This window comes from Mustela erminea, chromosome 6 (assembly GCF_009829155.1).
Source record: "Mustela erminea isolate mMusErm1 chromosome 6, mMusErm1.Pri, whole genome shotgun sequence".
Lineage (NCBI taxonomy): Eukaryota > Metazoa > Chordata > Mammalia > Carnivora > Mustelidae > Mustela > Mustela erminea.
The window spans coordinates 90695362-90716426 of NC_045619.1; the positions used below are offsets into that span (position 1 = coordinate 90695362).

The following is a 21065-nucleotide window of genomic DNA, read 5'->3' on the forward strand; positions in this document are numbered from 1 at the left end:
TTCCATATATTCCATATTATATTCCAGCAAATGAAAACGATAGCACATTAGCCCAAAACCCTTGGGAAAAAGAAAAAGTGGTTCTAGGAGGAAAGTATATACCAAATACAGTCCTACTATATGATGCAAGAAAAAACCCAGTAAGCAACAGATCCAAGGAGATTCCCCTTCCTCCCCAGGGAGGAATGGCATGGGAACTCATGGTAGGAATATACTGGGTTTGGAAATTCCAAACAGAGCCATGTGCCAGAGATACAAAAGCTTGGTCACAGGCCGGGTAAGCATGGACTGTGGCCAGAGACCAGGGAGACAGGAGTGATTGACTGCTTTTGTCTGAGGGCTCACTGAAGAGTGGTGCCCTGAATTCTTAGCTCCTCTGGGGCCAGATTGGGAGGTCACCATTTTCATTCTCATCCTCCAAAGATGTGTTGAAAGCTCTCAGGGAACAAAAGCTACCAAGACCAAACCAGAGCAGATGACTAAACCTAGCCCCTGGCAAAGGAGGTACAATTCTGCCCGAGGCAAAAACATTTGTGAATCATTGCAACCCTCCCCAGAAGATCAGCAAGGGTATCCAGCTAAGGCCAAGTTAACCAATCAATGAAAACTCCAAAACTCCAGTGCTAGAGGAATACAGCACATAAAATTCATGGCCATTTCCCATAATGTTTTTTTAATAACTACTATACGATTCTACTTATAGAAGAAACTAGAAGCCAAATTCATACAGACAGAAAGTAGAACAGTGGTACCAAACCCTGCTGGGAGGCAGGAGAGAATGCAGAGTTATTGTTTAATGGGTACAGAGTTTTAGTTTTAGATGATGTAAAAGTTCTAGAGATGGATAGTGGTGATCATTGCACAACAATGTGAATGTACTTAGTGTCGTAAACTGTGAACCTAAAAATTCTCCCATGATTCTTTAGTCTTTCAAAGTTGATTTTTTTTAATATTCATTTTTACTTTTCTTATTGCATTTGAATTTTCTTCTTTCCTTTTTCAACCAAAATTTTATCTTATCAATTCCTTTCTTGAAGTCTTTTTAATTTTCATTTTTATTCACAGTCAAACACTTCATTGTATTTAACCCTATTTGTGTGTGTGTGTGTATATATATATATACATATATATGTATATATATATGTATTTTTTGTATATATATGTTTTTCTTCCTTTAAAATTTTGAATACAATTTCTTCTAACAGACCAAAATATACCGTAAATCTATTGTATGACTTTATCTAGTCTTTCAACTGATTACATTCTCTCCCTTTTTAAAATTTTTTTTTACTTTCTTTTCTCAATCAACTTCTTATCTTATCAATTCGTTTTTTAAAACTTTTTTCAATTTCCATCTTTATACTCATATTGCATCCCTTCATCATATTTAAACTTTTCTTAGATATATATATGCATGTATGTATATGTGTGTGTATATATATGTATGTATGCACACACACACACATATATACACATACACACACATATACATATATATATATGTTTTACTTTCTTTAAAATTTTGGGAGGCAATTTCTTCTAACAGACCAAAATACACCCAAAATCTAGTTGTGTGCCTTTGTTCTATTCACCAGCCTGCTCATACTCTATTTTTTCCCCCGGTTTCCTGTCTCTTTTGATTTGTTTAGTGTATAATTTTCTGGGGTTGTTGTTACTCTTTTAGCAGTTTGTTCTCATTCATCTATTCTTCTTTTTTTTTTTTTAATTTTATTTATTTACTTGACAGTCAGAGATCACAAATAGGCAGAGAAGCAGGCAGAGAGAGAGAGGAGGAAGCAGGCTCCCTGCTGAGCAGAGAGCCCTATGCGGGGCTCGATCCCAGGACCCTGGGATCATGCCCCGAGCTGAAGGCAGAGGCTTTAACCCACAGAGCCACCCAGGCGCCCCAATATTCATCTATTCTTCTTTGGATAAAATGACAAAATGGAAAAACTCACCTCAAAAAAAAAAAAAAAAGAGAGAACAAGAGGCAGTACTGACTGCCAGGGACCTAATCAATATGGACATTAGTAAGATGTCAGAACTGATGTAAAGATACTAGCTGAGCTTGAAAAAAGCATAGAAAATACTGGAGAATCCCTTTCTAGAGAAATAGAAGAACTAAAATCTAACCTAGTCAAAATCAAAAAGACTAATAATGAAGAGCAATCTTAAAGGCTCTACCTACTAGGATAAATGAGGCAGAAGAGAGAATGAGTGGTACAGAAGACCAAATAATGGAGAATAAAGAAGCTGAGAAAATGTCAGAGAAAAAAGAGAAAATCCTGAAAGCAGCTCAGGACGAGAGATCTATGACAACATACAATGGTAGAAACACGGGATTGGCAGCAGACCTATCCACAGAAACCTGGCAGGCTATAATGACTGGCATGATATACTCAGCACTAAATGAGAGAAAGATACAGCCTAGAGTACTATATCCAGCTAGGTTGTCATTGAAAATAGAAAAAGAGATAAAAAGTTTCCGGGACAAACAAAAACTAAATGAATTTCAAACACCAAACCGGCCCTACAGGAAATATTGAAAGGGGTCCAGTAAGCAAAAAGAGACCCTAAAAGTAACATAAATCAGGAAGGAACAGACAATATAGAGTAACAGTCACCTTACAGGCAATACAATGGCACCAAATTCATATCTTTCAATAGTTACTCAATGTAAATGGGCTGAAGGTGCCAATTAAAGACACAGGTATCAGATAAGATAATTTAAAAAGACCCAAAAGATGCTGTCTGAAGAGACTCATTGTAGACCCAAAGACACGTCTAGATTTAAAGTGAGGAGGTGGAAAAGCATTTACCATGTTAATGGACATCAAAAGAAAGCTGTGGTGGCAATCCTTATATCAAACAAATTAGATTTTAAACAAAAACTATAATAAGAAATGAGGTAGGAAAAGAGAAAGAAAGAAAGAAAGAAAGACAAAGCCTAACCCTACACCTAAAGGAGCTGAAGAAAGAACAGCAAAGAAAATCTAAAACCAGCAGAACAGAAATCATAAAGATCAGAGCAGAAATCAATGAAATTGAAACCAAAAGAACAGTAGAACAGTTCAACGAAACTAGGAGCTGGTTCTTCGAAAGAATTAATGAGGTTTAATAAACTCTTGGCCAGACATCTCAAAAAGGAGAGAGAGGACACAAGTAAATAAAATCATGAATGAAAGAGGAGATATCACAACCAACACCAAAGAAATACAACAATTATAAGAACATATTATGAGCAACTATATGCCAGCAGATTTTATAATCTGGAAGAAATGGATGCATTCCTAGAGACATATAAACTACCACAACTGAACCAGGAAGAAATAGAAAACCTGAACAGACCCATCACCAGTAAGGATACTGAAGCAGTCACCAAAAATCTCCCAACAAACAAGAGCCCAGGGCCAGACAGCTTCCCAGGGGAATTCTACTAAGCATTTAAAGAATTAATTTCTATTCTCCTAAAACTGTTCCAAGAAATAGAAATAGAAGGAAAACTACCAAACTCATTTTATGTGACCAGCATTACCTTGATCTCCAAACCAGACAAAGACTCCATCAAAAAGGAGAATTACAGACCAGTATCCTTGAGGAACACAGATGTAAAAATTTTGACCAAAATACTAGCCGGTAGAATCCAACAGTACATGAAAAGGATTATTCACCACAACCAAGTGATATTTATTCCTGGTCTGCAAGGTTGGCTTAACATCTGCAAAGCAATTAATGTGATATAATACATTAATAAAGGAAAGAACAAAAACCATATGATACTCCCAATAGATGCAGAAAAAGCATGTGACAAAGTATAGCATCCTTTCTTGATCAAAACCCTTCACAGGGTAGGTTACAAACCTCAATATCATCAAAGCCATCTATGAAGAACCCATAGAGAATATCATTCTCAATGGGGAAAAACTGAGAACTTTTCCCCTAAGGTCAGGAACATGGCAGGGATTTCCACTATCACCACTGCTATTCAATATAGTACTAGAAGTCTTAGCCTCAGCAATCAGACAACAAAAAGAAATAAAAAGTATCCAGTTTGGAAGAGAAGTCAAACTTCACTTTTTGCAGATGATATGCTACTTTATGTGGAAAACCCAAAAGACTCCACCCCAAAACTTCTAGAACTCACACAGAAATTCAGTAAAGTATCAGGATATAAAATCAATGCACAGAAATCAGGTGCATTTCTACATACCAACAATAAGACAGAAGAAAGAGAAATTAAGGAGTCAATTCCATTTACAATGGCACCCAAGGAGGAGTCAAGATGGCGGAGAAGTAGCAGGCTGAGACTACTTCAGCTAGCCGGAAATCAGCTAGATAGCTTATCCAAAGATTGCAAACACCTGAAAATCCACCGGCAGATCGAAGAGAAGAAGAACAGCAATTCTGGAAACAGAAAAACAACCACTTTCTGAAAGGTAGGACCAGCGGAGAAGGGAATCCAAAGCGACGGGAAGATAGACCCCGGGGGGAGGGGCCGGCTCCCGGCAAGTGGCGGAGCAACGGCGCACAAAATCAGGACTTTTAAAAGTCTGTTCCGCTGAGGGAAATCGCTCCAGAGGCTAAACCGGGGCGAAGCCCACGCGGGGTCAGCGTGGCCTCAGGTCCCGCAGGGTCACAGAAGGATCGGGGGTGTCTGAGTGTCGCAGAGCTTGCGGGTATTGGAACGGTAAAGCCGGCTACAGAGACAGAGCCGACAGTAAGCTCACAGCTCGGTGTTACCTTGAACTGGTCGCAGGCTCGGTGAGCTCGGAGCGCGGCCAGAGGTCAGGCAGACGGGAGTAACTGGGCGCTGTTCTCTGAGGGCACACTGAGGAGAGGGGCCCTAGGCTCTCGGCTCCTCCGGGCAGGAGACCAGGAGGCCGCCATTTGTATTCCCCGTCCTCCGGAACTCTACGGAAAGCGCTCAGGGAACAAAAGCTCCTGAAAGCAAACCCGAGCTGATTACTCACCCCGGCCCCTGATAAGGGCAGTGCAATTCCGCCTGGGGCAAAGACACTTGAGAATCACTACAACAGGCCCTTCCCCCAGAAGATCAACAAGAAATCCAGCCGAGACCAAGTTCACCTACCAAGGAGTGCGGTTTCAATACCAAGGAGAGCAGCAGAATTCCAGAGGAGGAGAAAGCAAAGCACGGAACTCATGGCTTTTTCCCTGTGATTTTTTTTAGTCTTGCAGTTAATTTAATTTTTTTCTTTTTCATTTTTTTTTTTTCTCACCTTCTGGTTAATTTTTTTTTTTTTAAGTTTTACCGTTTTCTTTTTTAAAGTTTTTTAACTAGTTTATCTAATATATATATTTTTTTCTTTTTTATATTTTTATTATTTGTTTTCATTTTTTGTAATTCTTTTTCTCTTCTTTTTTTTTCTTTTTTCTTTTTTTTTTTCTTTCTTCCTTTTTGAACCTCTTTTTATCCCCTTTGTCCCCCCTCACGATTTGGGATCTCTTCTAATTTGGTTAAAGCATATTTTCCTGGGGTTGTTGCCATCCTTTTAGTATTTTACTTGCTCCTTCATATACTCTTATCTGGACAAAATGACAAGACGGAAAAATTCAACACAAAAAAAAGAACAAGAGGCAGTACCGAAGGCTAGGGACCTAATCAATACAGACATTGGTAATATGTCAGATCTAGAGTTCAGAATGACAATTCTCAAGGTTCTAGCCGGGCTTGAAAAAGGCATGGAAGATATTAGAGAAACCCTCTCGAGAGATATAAAAGCCCTTTCTGGAGAAATAAAAGAACTAAAATCTAACCAAGTTAAAATCAAAAAAGCTATTAATGAGGTGCAATCGAAAATGGAGGCTCTCACTGCTAGGATAAATGAGGGAGAAGAAAGAATTAGTGATATAGAAGACCAAATGATAGAGAATAAAGAAGCTGAGCAAAAGAGAGACAAACAGCTACTGGACCATGAGGGGAGAATTCGAGAGATAAGTGACACCATAAGACGAAACCACATTAGAATAATTGGGATTCCAGAAGAAGAAGAAAGAGAGAGGGGAGCAGAAGGTATACTGGAGAGAATTATTGGGGAGAATTTCCCCAATATGGCAAAGGGAACGAGCATCAAAATTCAGGAGGTTCAGAGAACGCCCCTCAAAATCAATAAGAATAGGCCCACACCCCGTCACCTAATAGTAAAATTTACAAGTCTCAGTGACAAAGAGAAAATCCTGAAAGCAGCCCGGGAAAAGAAGTCTGTAACATACAAGGGTAAAAATATTAGATTGGCAGCTGACTTATCCACAGAGACCTGGCAGGCCAGAAAGAGCTGGCATGATATTTTCAGAGCACTAAACGAGAAAAACATGCAGCCAAGAATACTATATCCAGATAGGCTATCATTGAAAATAGAAGGAGAGATTAAAAGCTTCCAGGACAAACAAAAACTGAAAGAATTTGCAAACACCAAACCAGCTCTACAGGAAATCTTGAAAGGGGTCCTCTAAGCAAAGAGAGTGCCTACAAGTGGTAGATCAGAAAGGAACAGAGACCATATACAGTAACAGTCACCTTACAGGCAATACAATGGCACTAAATTCATATCTCTCAATAGTTACCCTGAATGTTAATGGGCTAAATGCCCCTGTCAAAAGACACAGGGTATGAGAATGGATAAAAAAACAAAACCCATCTATATGTTGCCTCCAAGAAACTCATTTTAAGCCCGAAGACACCTCCAGATTTAAAGTGAGGGGGTGGAAAAGAATTTACCATGCTAATGGACATCAGAAGAAAGCAGGAGTGGCAATCCTTATATCAGATCAATTAGATTTTAAGCCAAAGACTATAATACAATGGCACCCAAAGCCACAAGATATCTAGGAATAATTCAACCAATGAGGCAAAAAACCTATACTCAGAAAACTCTAGAATACTCATGAAAGAAATTGATTAAGACACAAGGAAATGGAAAAACGTTCCATGCTCATGGATTGGAAGAACAAACATTGTGAAAACGTTGATGCTACCTAGAACAATCTACACATTTAAAGCAATCCCTATGAAAATACCATCAATTTCTTCAAAGAAATGGAACAAATAATCCTAAAACTTGTATGGAACTACAAAGGACCCCAAATAGCCAGAGGAATGATGAAAAGCAAAACCAGAGTTGGCAGCATCATAATTCTGGACTTCAAGCTCTATTACAAAGATGTGATCATCAAGACAGTACAGTAATGGCACAAAAAGAAACACATTGATCAATGGAACAGAATGGAGAGCCCATAAATGAACCCTCCACTCTGTGGTTAGCTAATCTTTGACAAAGCAGAAAAGAATATCCAGTGAAAAGAAAATATTCTCTTTAACAAATTATGTTGAGATGCAGAAGAATGAAACTGGACCATTTCTTTACCTCACACACAAACATAGACTCAAATGTATGAAAGAACTCAATGTGAGATATCAAAATCCTTGAGGAGAACACAGACAGCAACCTTTTCAACTTCAGCCACAACAACCTCTTCCTAGAAACATCACCAAATGCAAGGGAAGCAAAGGCAAAAGTGAACTATTGGGACTTCTTCAAGATAGAAAGCTTTTGCACAGCAAAGGGAACAGTCAACAAATCCAAAAGACAACTGACAGAACGGGAGAAGATATTTGCAAATGACATATCACATAGAGGGCTAGTATCCAAAATCTATAAAGAACTTATCAAACAACACCAAAGAATAAATTTTAATCCAATCAAGAAATAGGCAGAAGATATGAAAAGATATTTCTGCAAAGACCACATCCAAATGGCCAAGAGACACATGAAAAAGTGCTCCACATCACTCAGCATCAGGGAAATACAAATCAAAACCTCAAGGAGATATTACCTCACCCCAGTCAGAATGTCTAAAATTAACATGTTAGGAAACTAAGATGTTGGTGAGGATGCAGAGAAAGGGGAACCCTCCTACACTCTAGGGAATGCAAGCTGGTCCAGCCACTCTAGAAAAAAGTTGAAGGTTCCTCAAAAAGTTGAAAATAGAGCTATCCCACAACCCAACAATTGCATTACTAGGTATTTACCACAAAGATACAAGTGTAGCGATCTGAAGGGACACATGCACCCGAATGTTTATAGCAGCCATGCCCTCAATAGCCAAACTACTGAAAGAGCCTAGATGTCCATCAACAGATGAATGGATAAAGAAGATATAGTATATATAAACAACAGAATATTATGCAATGATATGGGTGGAATTAGAAGATATTATCCTAAGCAAAATAAGTCAATCAAAGAAAGACCATTATCATATGATCTCACTGATATGATAAATTTGAGAAATAAGACAGTGGATCATAAGGGGAAGGGAAAGAACAATGCAACAAGATGAAATCAGAGAAGGAGAAAAATCATAAAAGACTCTTAATCTGAGGAAATGAACTGAGGGCTGCTGGAATGGATGGGGGTGGGAAGGATGGGGTGGCTGTGTGATGGACATTGGGGAAGGTATGTCCTATGGTGAATACTATGAATTGTGTAAGACTGAAGAATCACAGACATGTACCCCTGATATAAATAGTACATTAATGCTAATTTAAAAATTTAGAAACATTAATAGCAGTCCCTAGGTGGCCCAGTCCTTAAGCATCTGCCTTCTGCACAGGTCGTGATCCCAGGGTCCCGGGTTTGAGCCCCACATCAGATTCACTGTTCAGCAGGAAACCTGCTTCTCCCTCTCCCACTCTCCCTGCTTGTATTTCCTCTCTTGCTATGTCTCTCCCTGTCAAACAAATAAAAACTTTAAAAATAAATTAATTAAAAATTTAAAAATTAAAAAAATCAATAAAACTGACAAACCTTTCCCAGACTCATTAAAAAAAAAGACTAAAAAAACACAAATTAAAGAGGAGAAATAACTATCAACACCACAGAAATACAAAGAATTTTAAGAAAATATTATGAAAAAATATTACCAACAAATTGGACAGCCTGGAAGAAATAGATAAATTCCTAGACATATATAAATTATCAAAAGTCAAATAGAAAGATAATGGAAAACTTGAACAGACTGATAACCAACAGAGAAATGAAATCAATAAGCAATAATCTCCCAACAAACAAGAGTCCAGGGCCAGATGGCTTCCCAGGTGAATTCTACTAAACATTCAAAGAATAGTTAACACCTATACTTCTCAAAGTATTCCCAAAAGTAGAAATTGAAAGAAAACGTCCAAATTCATTCTTTGAGGCCAGTATTATACTTATATCCAAATCAATGTTTCCACTAAAAAAAGAGAACTATAGGCCAATATCCCTGATGAAAATGGATGTGAAAACTCTCAACAGAACACTAGCAAATAAAAAAACAGTGTACTAATAGAATCATTCAACATGATCAAGTGGGATTTATTCTTGACTGCCAGGGTTGTTCAATACCCATAAATTGATCACTGTGATACAACATATAAATAAAAGAAAGGATAAGAACCATATGATCCTTTCAATAGATGCAGAAAAAGAATCTGATGAAGTACAACATCCACTCATCATAAAAACTCTCAACAAAGTTGGGAGAGAGGAAGCAAACCTCAACATAATAAAGGCCATATATGAAAACCCCAAACTATATATCATCCTCAATGGGGAAAAAACTGAGCGTTTTTTTCTCTATGGTCAAAAGCAAAAATCAGAATGTCCACTGTCACCACTCTTATTTAACATATTAGTGGAAGTGATAACCTCAGTTATAAGACAAAAAAGAGAGCTAAAAGACATATAAATTGGTAAAGAAGTCAAACTTTCACTATTTGTAGATGATAGAAAACCCAAAAGACTCCAAAAAATAATTGCTAGAACTGATAAATGAATTCAGTAACATTGCAGGATACAAAGCCTATGTACAGAAATCTGTTGCATTTGAATATATCAAAAAATGAAGTGGCAGAAAGAAAAATTGAGGAATCAATGCTGTTTATAATTGCACCAAAAACAATAAGATACCTACATGAAAGAGCTGTACTCTGATAACTATTGAACACGGATGAAAGTAAGTGAAAATAGCACAAGGAAATGGAATGCCTTTCAATGCTCATGGATTTGAAGAACAAATACTGTTAAACTGTCTACAATACCTAAAGCAATCAATCCATTTAATATAACTCCTATCAAAATACCAACAGCATTTTTCACAGGAACTAGAACAAACAATCCTAAAATTTGTATGGAATAACAAAAGACCCAAAAGACCCCCAATAACAAAGCAACTTTGAAAAAAAGCAGAGCTGGGTGCACTGCATTGCTGACTTGGAAGTTATATTATAAAGCTGTAGCGATGAAAACAGTACAGCACAAAAACAGACAGATCAGCGGAACAGAATATAAAACCACAACCTTTATGATCAACAAATCTTTGACAAAACAGGAAAGAATATCCAATGAGAAAAAGACAGTCTCTTCAACAATGGTGTTAGGAAAACTAGACAGCAACATGCAAAAGAATGAAACTGAACCACTTTCTTACACCATAATTAAATCCAAAATGGATGAAGGACCTAAATGTGAGACAGCACATTAACATTTATAGCAGCATTATCAACAATATCCAAATTATAGGAAGAGCCCAAATGTCCATTAACTAACGAGTGGGTAAAGAAAATATGGGGTGTGCATGTGTGTGTGTGTGTTTGTGTGTGTGTATGTTGTTATAATAAGTAAAATAAGTCAATCACAGACAGAATAATACCTTATAATTTCACTTATATGTGGAATTTTAAAAACAAAACAAACAATCTTAGGAGGAAACAGAGTGGCAAACCAAGAAACCGACTCTTACCTATAGAGAACAAACTGATGGTTAGCAGAGGGGAGGTGGTTGGGGGGATGGGTGAAAGACGTGATGGTCATTAGGGAGGACATTTGCAATTAGCACCACATGTAGTATGTAGTTGAGTCACTCAGTTGTATAGCTGAAACTAGTATTGCATTATATGTTAACCAACTGGAATTTAAATAAAATTTTTTTTAAAAGAAGCAAATATAAACATTTAAATCTTCAATTCCTTTACTATTCTACTCCTCTACTATTCAATTCCTTTACTATTCTACTCTTTCTTTCTGTTTTATTTCTCAACAGTAGATTTTGCTTAAAGAAAATAAAAAACAGCATCAGAAATAATACAATGATTACAGAGTTCATTCCCTTAGGCATCTCAGATGACCCACAACGATATCTTTTTATTTGTGGCTTATGTATTAAGTGCCACTGAAAACCTAACCAGCATCATCCTCACCTTGATAGACTGTCATCTCAAGAGTCCTATGTATTACTTCCTGCAGAATTTCTCCTTCTTAGAAATTACATTCACCAGTGTCTCTATTTCAAGATTTTCGGGAGAAATCATTACAAATATCAAGATCATTTCCTATAACGATTGTTTAGCTCAATTATTTTTCTTCATCTTCATGGGTGTTTCTGAATTTTTTCATTCTCACTGCCATGTCTTTTGATCATTACATTGCCATCTGCAAATTTCTTCAGTACATCACCATCAAGAGCAAAAAAAAATCTGCACCCTGCTTGTCTTTGGGTCCTGGCTGAGAGGATTTCTTACCATTTCCCCACCACTCACATTCATCCTCCAGCTAGATTTCTGTGCTTCTGATGTAATTGATCATTTCTCTTGTGACTGTTTCCCCATCTTACAACTCTCATGCTCAGACACATGGCTTTTGGAGATGATTGGCTCTTACTTTGCTTTTGTCCCTCTGCTCTTCACTTTGGCATTAGTGATTCTCTCCTACCTGTGCATCCTTAGCACCATCCTGAGAATCCCATCTGCTAGTCAGAGGAAAAAGGCTTTCTCCACGTGTTCCTCTCACTTGATTGTCCTTTCCATCTCTTATGGGAGCTGTATATTCATGTATGTCAAGCCTTCAGCAAAAGAAAGAGCATCACTGACCAAAGGAGCATCTATTCTCAACACCTCAATTGTCCCCGCCCTGAACGTTGAACCCTTTTTTTTATGTCCTGGTGAACCAGCAAGTAAAACAAGTTTACAAAAACTTACTTAACAGTGTTGTTGAGAAAGAAATGAAAATATATATTAACATGAATGGATGTCATCGTGAAGATTCAACAAAGAAAAAATAAAATTTCAACTTCTACAATATCCTCCCATATCCATCTCAGAAATACTTGCCAGGCTGAGCACTTTGTTGAAGCTTTCTTTAAACTGAAAGTAACCATGTTGTCTTTCCTTCAAACTGTCTGCAAGTTCTATTTTCTCACTGATTTACAGTTCCAAATAGAAATCCCACGGTTAAAAGATATAAGTCGTTTTGCTCATTGTTCTGAATAATAAAAATATTGTATTGTGTTGTATACTGTAATGGTGAATGAGTAAACACTACCTAATAAAATCTTAATTTTTTGTTACTAATATCACAGTTTCTTTCCTAAAGTTATAAAAAATATGAAATTATCAGTAACAACCATATTTTTTGCACTGTCTTCAATGTCAGTCCAATTCTCCAATTCAGCTAGTTGACTTGAGTGTTTCTATTGCTACAAATGATTTGAAGGTCATAAGTCTTCTGTTTTCTAGTTATGCTTAAGGCATGTGACATGCCATTTTTTACACACATGTCCTTCTTTATTTGTATTATTTTAAAATATATACTAGATGAATAGTTAGGTAGTCATCATTACACTCATGCCACCAGGAACTTTGATAGGAATTCCATAAAATCTGTTCTAGAGAAAACATTATTATTGTGTCGTATGCTGAACTAGATGTGTCCTAAACCATATCATACTTAATCTTCACAGCTATATGGAAAGTTAGACTAATTATCTCTTCTTTACAAGTGTGTAAATAGATGTTAAAGAAAGTTGCAATATTTGCCTGAGGTCTTCAGCTATAACAGCCAGTATCATAACCTGATTTGAAAAACAAAACAAACTGACAAAAAAATTATTTGCTTTATTATATACACACTGAAACTCACTAAAGACCTCCATATTTTGCATAGCTTTCACTAAGAACGTGCACAATTTTACTGATGCTTTTCACTCATACTATCTCATTTAAACATGATTATATTATTATAGTCTAGTCAGAGATGGCACTAACTCCTATTACTCTATTTGGCATATAAATTAGAACATTAACTAAAATAAGAATTTCTTCAACTGCTGTTGGTTATGAGCAATACTGTGAGAGAAAAAAAATCTAAAGTATGAGCAGTATTATGACACCAAAACTTCTTATTAGAAGTCAGATTAAAAATAATGGAGTGAATGAATAGACTTAGTACAAGGTGGTAGATCACCAGTTTAAAAAACATGCCATTGAATAGAGATGCATTAAGTAGAGATCTGCATTAGGAATTAAGATATTTGGTTGCTAATCTCTGTCTGAAAAGTAATGTCAAAGGAAACAAACTTCACACTTGGTGCTTGTTGTTGTTGCTTACTGTTGGGTTTTATTTCTCTTATCTCATTGGACAGTCTCTCAAGCTTCCTGTTTCAATGGCAATACTAATGTGTACTATGTTTTATATTCTTTAACGTTTGTATACATTCCTGTTCTGGCAATTTTTAAAGAAATTATTTATTTGACAGACAGAGATCACAAGTAGGTAAAGAGGCAGGTGGGAAGGGGGGGTGGGAAGCAGACTCCTCACTGAGTGGAGATCCTGATGCGGGGTTTGATCCCAGGACCCTGAGATCATGACCTGAGCCAAAGATAGAGGCTTAACCCACTGAGACACCCAGGTTCCCTCTTTTCTGGCAATTTTGATTCACTGAATTTTTTCCCTTGATCCAGGGAACACATAACATATTAACTACTCTGTACAAGTTAAATCTGTGTAAAAATCATGTCACCACACTTTCTGATATTTTTTTTGTCCTTTATATATTTGATATTTCTTACTCTCTATAGTTAAATATGTATATTTTTCCTGGGACAAATGGGAAGAACAAGACAAAAATATTGATGATAGAGAACACCATTGTTCAATGGCAAAAGAAGGCTATCAGAAATGCTGGCTCCCCTAGATGATAATGATGAGATTTGCCAATATTTTACTATTACAGGCAATACAGATTGCCTGTTCACAAACACAGTTTGTGAACCTGTATGAAAAGCAGAGTTAAGCCTGGCATACAGAAGGCAGTGAAAGTCTCTCAAGCCTTATTATTGACTCACTAGTTCAACTTTTAATTAAATTAAATGGAGTATATTGGGGTTAGGATTTGCAACTGGATATATTAAAAAGTATAAAAACAGGACAGTATATTTTGTTTTACTATATCAATCAATTCATTTTCAGTTAAGAACAGGAAGTTGCTATGGCTATGTGTGTTGCCATTTGGAGATAGGCTCCGGATATTGTGTTCAAGAGGACAGACTTTAATTTCAGGAAGCCTGATTATATTTGACACTTGCTAGCTATGTGAATTTGTGTAAGCTATACCATCTCTATGAACCTCAGTACTTCAATTGGAATATAGAATAAGAGAATAAAACTTTCATAACTGTGTTTAAAGACTGAGATAAATAATAAAAGTCCTAAATATCACTAAAATAAATTGCTTTTGAAAAATCACAACTACCATGAGCATCCTTCCCAACATTTGAAAGTAATGCCAACTAAAACAAAAATAAATAAAGCAGCTATTTATATATCCTAGTGTCATATAAATTTTCGAGTGTGTTCATTTATATTAGTTGAATTAATTCTCAAAACACTCCTTACATTTTAACTCCATGTCAAGTGAAGATAAATGAAGCTTAAAATCTTTAGTATCATCCAAAGTCACAAATCCACTAAGTGGGTCATTTTCCTTTTTAATCCATGCCTTTCATTTTTTTAAAAATATTTTATTCATCTACTTGACAGAGATCACAAGTAGGCAGAGAGGCAGGCTGAGAGAGAGAGGAAAGCTGGCTCCCTGCTGAGCAGAGAGCCCTGATGCAGGGCTCCATCCCAGGCCCCTGGGTTCATGATCCCAGTGGAAGGCAGAGGCTTTAACCCATTGAGCCACTCAGGCACTCCAATCCATCCCCTTCTAATGACAAAAAAATATACATTCTGTAATAAATAAACTAACCTTATAATGTCAAAAATATGAGTTAATAGTAAGTTTTAATGTCATAATTTTATTAATAATTTATTTAATTTCCTTCCTCATTCAAATTATAGATGGCTGATTAATAAACTAAAAGTATAAGGTTATGTGTTAATATTCAGCAAAACCCCCTAATGATACGAGAGTTATCATTTTGAAAATATTATTAAATGTAATTTGGTGCTTTCTTTTTTTCCTTGATTTGTTTCTATGCACAAATGTATGAATTATAAAAACTGATCTCATCCTTGATGAAATGAATAAATGTAAATAATTGTGATTTCTCCAGGAAAATGGTCATCCAAAATAATTATGAAGAACAGTAAAAGACAATTCCAATAAAAAAATTCTTCCAGTCACTCAGTGGAGTCAACTGTGGAGATTTTGTTTCATTTGGGCAGATATTTCACATGATCTCTAGTTAATTTGTCAAGAATGAATGAGTAGTGCCAGAAGAGTATTTCAGTGTTACTATCAAGCTGAGCTAGATATTGCCCATAACATTAATTAAATTATTTTTCTTTCCTCTAATATATTAAAATAAATGTGAACAACTCATTCTGAACAATTTAATAAAGGAAAAAGAAACACGGTCACATGCTCAACAGAGCAAATTTCTTTGGTGTACTCTATGAATATATCTTTCTAATGACTTTTAAAAGGCTTTAACTAAAGATAAGTGAATAAACACATAAGATTAAAAAAAACCAGACTATCAAAATTAATGCATTACTAAGGGAGACTTCCATCCAGCACAACAGAAAGAATTATTTTAGTTTTCTTTATTTAAAATACCTGAAATGAAGTGGAACCAGTCAAAGGGTCCTCTCTCAGACTGTCAAAGGGACATCCTATGAGACTTCAATCTCATGTATTTTTTAAAATGGAGTTATTTTCTTATCTTGAACATCAATTAAATTGCCATTGACTAGTTTATCAGAAGTATTAATTAATCATCATTCATATTTACTTGATGGTAAAAATTTCAAAAGGGTAAGATATCAACTTTTCTTAAAAGATTTTATTTATTTTAGAGAGAGAGAGTGGGTGTGAGCTGGTAGAACAGAGGGGACGGGGGGTGGGGGAATCTGAAGCAAATTCCATGATGGGCATGGAGACTGACTCAGGGTTCCATCCCACAATCTTGAGATCATGATCTGAGCCAAAACCAAGAGTGGGTCAGTCCTTCAACCAACTGAGCCACCCAGGCACCCCATGATATTGATGTGTTAAGAACAAAACCTCTGAAGATGCTTCCTAGACTTCTTATTCAGCCAATATTCAGTATTATGTTTCAATTTCAATTCTATTTAATATTTTTAAAAAATATTTATTTTTGTGAGAGAGAAAGAGAGAGAGAGTGTGGGAGGGCCAACGGGGGACATAGAGAGAATCCCAAGCAGACTCCTCACTGAGCACTGAGCCTAAGGTAAGGCTGGATCTAATGACCCTGAGATCATGACCTGGACCAAAACAAATAGTCAGAGGCTCAACTGATTGGGCCACCCAGACACCCCTCTAGTTTCACTTTTCAATGGCTCCATGAATCTGTCTCAGAAATCCTCAGAAAGCAAGTCAAAATTGTTTGAAAGGAGTGGAAAGAAATGTGTATCCTACTGGCATAAGCCATTATACTGAACTGGAATAAATATATTTAATATATATTTAGTTAGTGAGATGACCAAATGAGGTAGAATTATTCCAAGAGATCTTAAGTGCTATAATTGAACTGTACATCCAAGTGGGATTTAATCTAAGAGCAAAAACAATAGCTTAAAAAATTCTTAAGTTGTTCCTAGGTAGGAATAATATGGTGAATAGTAGTGCTGTCACTGTTATTCTAATGTTACCTTATGGGCAGAGTGAGGAAAAGAAGCAAATGAAGATTAATACAATATTAGAATCTTCTCTAATTCCATCCATAGCCAGGGTTCTAATTATGAGATAAAGAATATATAAAGGGGTGCCTGTGTTGTTCAGTTGGTTATGCATCTGCCTTCAGTTCGGGTCATGATCCCAAAGTCTGTGGATTGCGCCCTGTGCCAAGGTCCCTGCTCAGCAAGAGAGTCTGCTACTCCTTCTCCCTCTACCCTCCCCCCTGTCACAATATGCTCTCTTTCTCTCAAATAAATAACACTTTAAATTAAAGATATATATGTGTGTGTGTGTGTGTGTGTGTATATATATATATCTTTATTTTATTAACAAATATATAGCATGTATATGGTAGAAGGAGTTTCATAAAATATCTTAGTCCTAAATTTGAATGATAGATTGAAATTGCCCTCATAGGTATTTTACTTTAAAAAATACATAGGTGTGTGTGGCCCCTAAATGACTCAATGGGTTAAGTGGCTGCTTTTAGCTCAGGTCATGATCCCAGGGTCCTGGAATTAAGCCCTACCTTGGGCTCCCTGCTCAGTGAGCTGTCTGCTTCTCCTTCTCCCTCAGTTCCTCCCCCCATTCCCCCCCCACCACCCACTCATGCTTTCTCTCTCACTTGTGCTCTTCCTCAAATAAATAAATGAAATCTTTTTTTCTCTTTTTTTAATTTAATTTCTTTTCAGTGTAACATAATTCATTGTTTATGCAGCACACCCAGGGCTCCATGCAATACCTACCCTCCATAACACCCACCACATGGCTCCCCCAACGTCCCACTCCCCGCCCCTTCAAAACCCTCAGACTGTTTTTCAGAGTCCATTGTCTCTCATGGTTCATCTCCCCCTCCAATACATCATCACTAGCCTTCTGGGAGATTCAAATTAAAACCACATTGAGATACCACCTTACACCAGTTAGAATGGCCACAATTAACAAGACAGTAAACAACGTGTGTTGGAGAGAATGTGGAGAAATGCAAACCCTCTTACACTGTTGGTGGGAATGCAAGTTGGTGCAGCCACTTTGGATAACAGTGTAGAGATTTCTTAAGAAATTAAAAAGAGATCTTCCCTATGACCCTGCAATTGCACTCCTTCCTGGGTATTTACCCTAAAGATACAGATGTAGTGATAAGAAGGGTCATCTGTACCCCAGTGTTCATAGCAGCAATGGCCACGGTTGCCAAACTGTGGAAAGAACCATGATGCCCTTCAATGGACGAATGGATAAGGAAGATGTGGTTCATATGCACTATGGAGTATTATGCCTCCATCAGAAAGGATGAATATCCAACTTTTGTAGCAACATGGATGGGACTGGAAGAGATTATGCTGAGTGAAATCAGTCAAGCAGAGAGAGTCAATTATCATATGGTTTCACTTATTTGTGGAGGATAAGAAATAACATGGAGGGTATAGGGAGATGGAGAGAAGAGTTGAGGGAAATAGGAGAAGGAGATGAAACATGAGAGACTATGGACTCCAAAAAACTCTAAAAAATTATCTGAGTTTTTTGAAGGGGCAGGGGGCGGGAAGATGGGTCAGCCTGGTGGTGAGTATTATGGAGGGCATGTGTTATGGAGGGCATGTATTTCATGGAGCACTGAGTTTGGTGCATAAACAATGAATTCTGGTACACTGAAAAGAAATTAGAAAAAAAATTTTAAAAAGATAGAAATAATGAAGACAAAGCAGAAATCAATTAAATCGAAATCAACTCAAATAAGCAATAGAAAAAAAATCAGTGAAATAAAGCTCATTTTGTGGCCATCTTATAAAACTTGAATATAGTTGACACACAATGTTATATTAATTTCAGGTATAACAACATATTGATTCAATATCTCTACATGTTATACTATTCCCACCACAAGTGTAATTACCATCATCACCATACAACACTATCAAAATATCATTGATTATATTCCCTATGCTGTGCCTTTTATTCCTGGGACTTATTCATTCCATAACTGGAAGCCTGTATCTTCCACTCTCCTTCACCCATTTTGCTCTTCCCCTCAACTCTCATCCCTATGTCAACCACCAGTCTGTTCTTTGTATTTATAGGTCTGATTCTTATAAAAAGATCAATATAATCAATAAACTTCTACTTAGAAGATCAAGAAATAGAGTTAAAACAAATTACCCATTGTGCCATTTATCAAATTCCATATTGTCTCTCAGCTTCAAATTCAATTTCCAATCTGTTATGATAAATAGATGGATTTCTTTCAAGCATTTCTGATAGCACCATACTAAGATACTCAGTATCATAAGATAAGCTCACTCAGTGGAGAAATGAGAGATAGCCATTTTATTAAGCAAGGGAACTTACACAGGTTTGTCTTGGGCAGCCACAAGAGGAGTAGATCTCTGCATCTACCTGACAGAATCTTAAAAGTTTACATAAAGCCCTTGAGTTCAGTCATGTACATAGTCCAGATGGTCTCAACAACACTTTATTCTTTCAAGGATATTTCCATGAAATAGCTCCTAGTGTAGGAATGATTGACAGACCATACATTCTCAGGACCAAGGGGTGGGGGTGCGGGTGGTGGTAAGGAATCTTCAGGTGGCAGAGCCCAGCTGGGTGTCAAGTCCTTTCAGTGACTTCATCCAACATGCTAGTTCTGCCAGCTGCACAGTGTCAAGACGTGTGAGAGTGAGACATATACCCTAACCACTCACCAGTTACGCAGAGCCCTTCAGCAATCTTGCAACCCCGGGCTGGCTGGTGATCACTATTTCTGTTCTTCCTGATGTGAAGGCCTCCAGCCCACTGTTAATTCTCCTACCACCTCTGCACTCCTTTATGTGCACACACTGGCTAGGACTAGTTAGTGCCCTGGGGTGCTCTTTCTGACTTGTGCAGGACTGTTGACTAGTTTAGGCCCACGAAAACCTGTGAACTTCTCCCCACCCAGTGTAATGCAACTAAACTTTCTACACGGAGATTTGAATCTGTCTTGGAGATTCCATCCCCCTTCAAAATCATCCTTCCTAGTTAAATCCTCTCTGGGTCTTAGGGTATCTCCTAAAGTTCTCTTATATCTTACGGTTACTTATTTATCATAAGTTAGTAATTCTTGACATAAATTACCCTTGTTTAAATCACCATGGGGGGGTGCCTTGGTGGCTCAGTGGGTTAAGCCTCTGCTCTGCTCAGGTCAAGATCTCAGGGTCCTTGGATCCAGCCCTGCATCAGGCTTTCTGTTCGGCGGGAAGCCTGCTTTCCCCTCTCTCTCTCTCTGTCAGCCCCTCTGCCTACTTGTGATCCCTCTCTGTCAAACAAAAATTAAAAAATATATATATTTAAATCACCATGTGGTTTGTGTCCTGATAGAACACATAGATACACCAATATAAAGAATGTAAAATAGAGCAGCAATACAGAGCCTCTAGATATTAACATATTAACAAGAGAGGGCTATGAAGAATGTTAAACCAATACATTTGACAACTTAGATAAAATGGAAAAGTTATTTGTGAGATGTAAATTACAGAACTGATACACAAAGAAACAGAAAATCTGCATACCTTTATTTCTGTTATAGAAATTGAATTAATACCTAAAAGTCCTTTCACAAAGAAAATTCCAAATTTACATTGCCTCACTGGTGACTATCAAAAGGATAAATAATCCAGTCTTTCAGAGCACGTGAGGAAAGAGCACTCTCTCACTCATTTTATGAAATGAGAATAAATTGATACTAATACCAAGCAAAGAAATTACAAGAATGAAAGTCTTGACCAATATCCCTCATGATCATAGATATAAATGTCCATAACAATATATTAGTGAACAATAATTATCAACTAAAAATGGTCCAGAAAATTTATTAGATGCCTCATAAAGGAGGATACATGAATAGCTAATAGACATATGTAAAGGAGCTCAATATCATTAGTCACCAGGAAATTCAAATTATAAATAAAATGAGTCATACAATCACTGGAATGGCTACAATTAGAATGTAAGTTGACAACATAAATCATGACAAGGATGGAGAGCAACTGGAAATATCATATACTGCTGGCAGGCATGTGAAATGATATAACTACTTAGGAAAACATTCTGGCAGT

The 21065-nt window shown here is 36.9% G+C and overlaps 1 pseudogene; it reads left to right on the forward strand.

The window, feature by feature from the left end:
- Positions 1–241: 241 nt before the first annotated feature.
- LOC116593573 lies at positions 242–12114 on the forward strand (annotated as a pseudogene).
- Positions 12115–21065: the final 8951 nt, after the last annotated feature.